Genomic DNA, 7632 nt, shown 5'->3' on the forward strand with positions numbered 1-7632 from the left:
ACGGCCACCACGACTGGCCTATTTTGGAATTTTAAATGTATCTCCGGTGGGAAGTAGGACTGTAAGTCAAGCCCCTTCACTATAAGATCAAGGTTCTGTCCACAAGAACACCCAGAGAATGAGAAGGATGTACGGAATGTTTCAGAGAATACTGAAGCCACAGCTACTGCACATGTCTAGGAACTAACTTCTCTATCCAATTAGTCTTCACTCACAATGTCCCTTCTGAGTCCATAAGGAGTTTTCTACTCAAAACATCCTCGTCTCCTAAATCTTTCCTGAGTACTAAGAATTAGGTATCAGTCTCAGTACTTGACACATTTCTTACCCTTAAAACCATGGAGGTCGACTTCCATGCATTTATTGAAACTAAAAATAACGTCTATATATTAACCATGTAAGCAAGACATACGTTTTTTAACCTAAAGGATTCTTGTTAGAGCAAGGATACTATGCCCATCAGCTAAAGGTAAGTCCTCACATGACGTTCATAAGACTAGCTGGGCTTCCTAAGTATATCCTCCTCCATACATGCCACGACGTGATTCTGTACTCAGTCCCTGACACCACAGCCAGCCCAGGAACAATTAATTAGAAGTTGGAGGTGCTAACAAGGGGACATATAATCCCTGACTTTGGCAACTCATCAATTTCTTTGTGTGAGTCTATTTTCTTAAGAAAAAAAAAAATTAAATGAGGAGTCACCTGCTCTGTTGCCTGCCACCGCTGCTGGGGCCCGAGTGGTTCACTGCACCAGGAAGACAGATTCCAGACACCAGGAACTCGTGCCTCCAATCCCAGACGCTATGTCCAGCAAAGCCTCCGTGGTTCTGGCCTAGTGGTGGCCTGGACACCTCCCGCATCCTCATGTGACTGAAGGACAAGGCTATGTCATTGCCTACCTGGCCAATATCGGCCAGAAGAAAGACTTGGAGGAAGCCAGGAAGAAGGCACTGAAGCTTGGAGCCAAAAAGGTGTTCATTGAGGACATCAAGCAGGGAGTTTGTGGAGTTCATCTGGCCAGCCATCCAGTCCAGCACACTGTATGAGGACCACTACCTCCTGGGTACTTCTCTCACCAGGTCCGGCATCAACTGCAAACAAGTGGAAATCCGCCAGCGGGAGGGGGGCAAGTATGTGTCCCATGGCGCCCCAGGAAAGGGGAACGATCAGGTCCGGTTTGAACTCACTTGCTACTCGCTGGCCCCTCAGATAAAGGTCATTGCTCCCTGGAGGATGCACGAGTTCTACAACTGGTACAAGGGCCGCAATGACCTGATGGAATATGCAAAGCAACGTGGGACTCCCATCCTGGTCACTCCCAAGAACCTGTGGATGATGGACGAGAACCTCATGCACATCATCAGCTACGAGGCTGGAATCCCGGAGAATACCAAGAACCAAGTGCCTCCAGGTCTCTACACGAAGACCCAGCACCCAGCCAAAGCCCCCAACACCCCTGACATTCTCGAGATCGAGTTCAGAAAAGGGGTCCCTGTGAAGGTGACCAACGTCAAGGATGGCCCCCCCACCAGACCTCCGTGGAGCTCTTCGTGTGCCAAACGAAGTTGCGGGCAAGCACGGCGTGGGCTATATTGCCATCGCTGAGAACAACTTCATTGGATGAAGGTCTGAGGTATCTACCAGACCCCAGCAGGCATCATCCTTTACCAGCTCATTTAGACATCAAGACCTTCACCATGGACTGGGAAATGCATAAAACCAAACAAGGCCTGGGCTTGAAATTTGCTGAGCTGATATGCACCGGTTTCTGGCACAGCCCTCAGTGTAAATTTGTCTGCCCCTGCCTTGCCAAGTCCCAGGAGCAGGCGGAAGGGAAAGTGCAGGTGCCTGTCCTCAAGGGTCAGGTGTAGGTCCTTGGCCGGGAGTTCCCCACTCACTCTCTACAACAAGGAGCTGGTGAGCATGAACGTGCAGGGTGATTATGAGCCAATTGATGACACCGGGTTCATCATCAATTCCCTCAGACTGAAGGAATACCATCGTCTCCAGAGTAAGGTCACCGACAGATAGATCCCTATACAATGAGGAGCTGGGGCCTCCTCAATTTACAGATCCCCCAAGTACAGGTGCTAATTATTGTGAAAATTTGTAATTGTGACTTGTTCTCCCCAGCTGGCAACCTAGTGGGGCTGCCAGGACCCAGCTTTGTTCCATGATCCCCCTGAAGCCTGCAGACATCATCATTGAAGGGAAGGGTGGGGGGCAGCTGTGGTGGGGAGCTATACAATTACAATTAAAAGAAAAAAAAGCCTGGGTGCGGTGGCTCACACTTGTAATCCCAGCACTTTGGGAGGCTGAGGTGGGTGGATCATGAGGTCAGGAGTTTGAGATCAGCCTGACCAACACGGTGAAACCCCGTCTCTACTAAAAATACAAAAATTAGCTGGGCATGGTGGTGAGTGCTTGTAATCCCAGCTTCTCAGGAGGCTGAGACAGGAGAATTGCTTGAATCTGGGAGGCAGAGGTTGTAGGGAGCCGAGATTATGCCATGGCACTCCAGCCTGGGCAACAAAGCAAGACTCTGACTCAAAAAAAAAAAAAAGAAAAAGAAAAAGAAAAAAAATGAAGAGTCTCTTGAAAAAGATTTGCCAAAATAGGCTAGTACTGTGTGATTAAAAAGAAAAATAGTGGGTTAATACAATAAACATTTGTGTCAGCATATCTGTGGGTCAGAAATTCAGGAGCTGCTTAAATGCTTGGTTTTGGCTCAGAGATTTTTCAAGAGGCTGTGCTCAAGATGTCAGCTCAGGTTGCCACCATCTGAAAGCTTGAATGGAGCTATAAAATCCATTTCCGTGATGGCTAACTCACATAGCTGTTGGTGGCAGGCCGCAGTTTCTTAACACATGGACCTCTCCATAGGTCAGCTGGAGTGTCTTCATGACAATGTAGCGGGCTGCTTTCTGGAGAGAGAACAAGGAGAAAGCCTTATATACCCTAATGTCAAACATTACACACTTTCACCTCAACCATATTCAGTTCATCAGAAACAGGTCACTAAATACAACCCACAGTTAAGAAGAGGGAAATGAGAGCCCATCTTTCAAAGGGAAGATTAACATTGTGTTGACATATTTTAAAAACCACCACAGGGTCTATTCCAGGCTTTTGCTGTATGCTGCAATGCCTGCATTACAAGTCAGGGCAGCTCCTAAAGATGATACACTCTTTTTTTATTTTATTTTTTATCATGACTTTTGACATTATATCATTATTATTTTTATTTCCACCGGTTTTTGGGGAACAGGTGGTATTTGTTTACATAAGTAAGTTCTTTAGTGGTGATTTGTGAGATTTTGCTGCACCCATCACCTGTGCAGTATACACTGAGCCCAAAAGATTATCCACTCTAAACTGGATATAATGCTGATCCTATGCATGTCATTAACAGTGGCCTATACTGAGGGAGAGAGTCAGGAAACAAGAGACAATGCAAGGCACTATGGTTCCTTTTAAGGCTTTATAAAGTGATTTAAAATCTGCACTGGCAATTTCAGGACAGTTTGTATAAATAAGTAATAGGGTTACACAGTTGCACCTCTCATGGACAGTTTGACTGCCTACTAAAATTGAGTCTGAAGTGCTTCAGAGGATATGCTAACATTGGACAGTCAACCTCCGAATCCCCCACACTTATCTGAGCATGTTCAACTTTACCGTCGTCTTCTCTCTGCTAAGCTGAAGTCAATGTAATGACGTCTTGGTGGAAGAGTGGAGCAAGAGTTGCTAAACTATTCCCTGGATGGAAAACTAAAGAGAGAAGGTGTCTCCTTGTTCCTATGAGTCAGGACATTTAAGTCAAACTCTGCTAAATATTCCTCTATGGATCAATGGAGGAGACATCAGCCCCAAAATGAATATTCTTCGCTGTCCACTGTTTTTGTGGCTTACTCTGCTTGTATGTTACTCCCAGAATGTTGTATTCAGGGAGTAATGTAATAACCTTTCTCTCCCTCTCTCTCTCTCTCTGTTCCCCACTCTCTCTCCCTGTCTTGCACACACACTCACTCATGCATACACTATCCTAGCTAATGTATCAGATTTTTTTAAAAAAAATTGAAACTTTTAGAACACTAGTGTCTCATGTAGAGGTTGATGGAACCATAATATATCCTTGGTTATGCTGACTGACACCTCTGTGAGGTGTCTAGCATTCCCAGAGTACAGAAAGGATTTTTTCAAAAGTAATAATAATGTTGATAATGATAATAAAGTGTATATTATGTTCCAGAAGTTGTATTAGTGGCTTAGTATACATTCTCTTATTCATTTATCACAACACTGAGAGGTGAATAATATTATTGTTATGTCCACTTGACAAATGAAGAAACTGAACCTTGAAATTCAGTGGCTTGCCTGAGGTCAGTCAGCAGATAAGTGGCGAAGTAGGGTTTCCAACCCAGGAAATCTGAGGCCAGATTCCGCATTGGTACCTAGCACTGACTTTAGTCAGCATGAGTGTCCCAGATGATTACTTAGTAGAGGAGCGAATGGATGAAGAAGGAAAAGAGTAAGGTCTTGTTGAGTCTTTCTCTCTAAACAGTATTATGGCCGCCAATTATAAGGCTTGATCACTCATTATTTGGACATATATTTTTGTGTCTCAACTAGACTGGCAACTTGATGAATAAATCTTGTCTCATGGGATTATCTATTCCCTCCAGGGTAAATAGAAAATTCTGGATAAATTAACTCTATAATAGAAAAAAAATTCACGTGACTCAAAAGTCTTAGAAGATTATATCACCTCTTCATGTTCAGTAATTTATTCTTTATTTCTGAATTTCTTGATCTACCAAATAATACCCACCTCTTAAACATTCATGAGCATAAAACTAAATAATATACATATTAAAAATAACATAATCTGTCACATAATAGGCACTCAATGTAATTTCTCATTATTAATATTATTACATATACAAGTTTCCATTGGTCCGAAATAAAATATCTAAATATGGATATATATATATATATACACACACACACACACACTACTACTTATGCTATTTGAAATGACTACCATTTATTATGTATTTCATATCCTGCATGCATTTTAGACGATGAATCTTATATATTACTAATTTTAACAATGAGACTCTGAGGCTCAGAGAGGTCTGCCAATTTACCCATGATCACACTGCTAGAACGGGCAAGAGCCAGAATATAAACTTAAATCTGTGTGATTCTAAAGCCAGTGCTATTTCCGCTAAAATGAAGGACATAATCTGAACCAGGTTCTCTTTGTCTGCTTCTCTCAAAATGTGAAGTTCGGATTTTCACCACACATACCTGGTATTCCAGGTAGGAATTCAGCTTGTTTCTCATTGCATAGGCATGCCCTTACATCCTATCCTGAAATGGAACATTGTTTTCAGAGGAGAAATTCCACCTTTTCTATGAGGCTATTGATATTGCCAGGCTGTCATTTCAAAGAAGATAGACTTGGAGGAGGCAGTCACCACAATCCTGTTGGACAGTAGAATTCCTCACTGATGTGAGGAATCTAAAATCAAAACTAGAAAAAGGTAATTTACTCTCATTGACCTACAACTGAGAAGACAGAGCAGACTTGCTTCTTAAGAAAGTAGTTACTGGCCGGGCACGGTGGCTCACGCCTATAATCCCAGCACTTTGGGAGGCCACGAGGTCAGGAGATGGAGACCATCCCGGCTAACACGGTGAAATCCCATCTCTACTAAAAAGACAAAAAAAAATGTTAGGCGGGCATGGTGGCAGGTGCCTGTAGTCCCAGCTACTCAGGAGGATGAGGCAGGAGAACGGCGTGAACCTGGGGGACGGAGCTTGCAGCGAGTCGAGATCGCGCCACTACACTCCAGCCTGTGCCACAGAGCCAGACTCTGACTCCGTCTCAAAAAAAAAAAAGTAGTCACTGACCCAGCATTTCTCAGGACAGTCATGGAAAAGAGAAAGTCCATTCAGGTCACAGCTACCTGTCTTCTATGGCAGTAAACATCCTTTCTATTGTAACAAAGGGCACCTAGTATTACTCCCTAATGAGTAATCACTATGAAAGCAATTCTGTTAACAAAGGCCAAAATGTCAGTTTCTTACCAGCTAGCCTAAGCATTATGTATAATTAATAACTCCTCCCTTTTCTTAAATCAGATTAACAAAACAAGTGTGATTTTAAAATATAGCCAACCTTGGGATCTGAATAGGACAGGGGTAGGGGAAGTGTAATGTTTACCAACCACACTGCTTTCAGAGTTTTTACATTTATGTTTATGCTACTTTTCTACAAAGTGAGTGGAAAATAGACAGTCTTATTTGAATACTGATAATATTTACATTGAGTATTCTTAATTTGTTATCAGTAGTGGAAGGTTATATGTAAGAAAATATGTTATCAATAATTTTTAATCATATGGCCTTCTGAAATCTGCTCATAGATAGTAGCTTTACTTCATTTTCCTGACTCTTCTTATTCTGATAATTAAATCAGAAATATACCATTAGCGATATCAAGTATAACAACTACCAACTATTGAGTGCTTGCTCTTGCCCAGACACTCACAATCTCACTTACTCATCACAACAACTCCATGAGATAGGTATTATTATTTATTCTATTTTGCAGTTGAGAAAACTGAGGCTTAGAGGTTTTAAATCAACTTGCTTATAAAGTCCTTACTCTTAATCAAAGTCAGAGTAAATACTTCATACCAGATATGTCAGTCATTAGCCTCTGCCCTTAACTACCACACTAGAGTACTTCCTTATAAAGAAAGGAGAAGCCTAAAGCGGTAAAAATGTTGCATTCTAAACATGTCTGATTTGGTCAGAGTATTTCCTAAAAAACATTCCAACTCCCATTTCCATTTTCTTGGTGGCCTAGTCCAACCCAAGAACTTTCCTTGGTCTACAAGACAAGAATAAGCAACTGCAGTAAGAATTCACTTATGCCATCTATTCCATGAATACTTACTGAAGACCTAGTCTGCATCCAGATCTGTAGACTAAACACTAAAAAAAATTGTCTCAAGAAATAGAGTCTACCCAGTCAGTGCACAAACTACATGTAGAAGCACAGAGCTGGACGTCTGGCTCAGAATGACCCAGTGGCAGTGTCATCACAGCTGAGCCCTGAAGAGGATGAGGGTATTTTCCAAGGCAATGTGTATTTATATGAGCTGTGGCCTCAGTACGTCCTCTTCTCTCCTCCAGATTATTAAGACTGGTCCTCTTTGTGGATTTTGCAAAATTAAAATAATAATTCCTACCATCTATCAGTTAAGTAAAAAAACAAATGTAATATTTTGTATCTAAAGGAAATGTAACAGGACCATAATATTATGATGCAGGAGGTGAAGAAGATAGATGCACAACTTTCAGTGACCTTAGCAAACTATCAGCATTTCACTGAGCCATTCTCTTTCTTGTCATTGCTGCATAAATATGTATGTAAAAGCATATATAAATACACAAGTAACTGAGGGCCACTCAGCCCTTCAGAGTATAGAAAGGAAAGAGGGTCACAGGCCGATATTCTTATGGTAAGGTGACAGAGCCCTTCAATCCTGTGATTGTAGCATGTTCTTTTATTTGAGTAAGGTGTACAGTTGTTGGAGAATTATATGGCTGTCA

General features: G+C 42.0%; 1 pseudogene; it reads left to right on the top strand.

Moving 5' to 3' along the window:
- The first annotated feature begins 806 nt into the window (after positions 1-806).
- Positions 807-2034, top strand: LOC105510153 (annotated as a pseudogene).
- Positions 2035-7632: the final 5598 nt, after the last annotated feature.

Source organism: Colobus angolensis, unplaced genomic scaffold, assembly GCF_000951035.1.
Source record: "Colobus angolensis palliatus isolate OR3802 unplaced genomic scaffold, Cang.pa_1.0 Scaffold183, whole genome shotgun sequence".
Lineage (NCBI taxonomy): Eukaryota > Metazoa > Chordata > Mammalia > Primates > Cercopithecidae > Colobus > Colobus angolensis.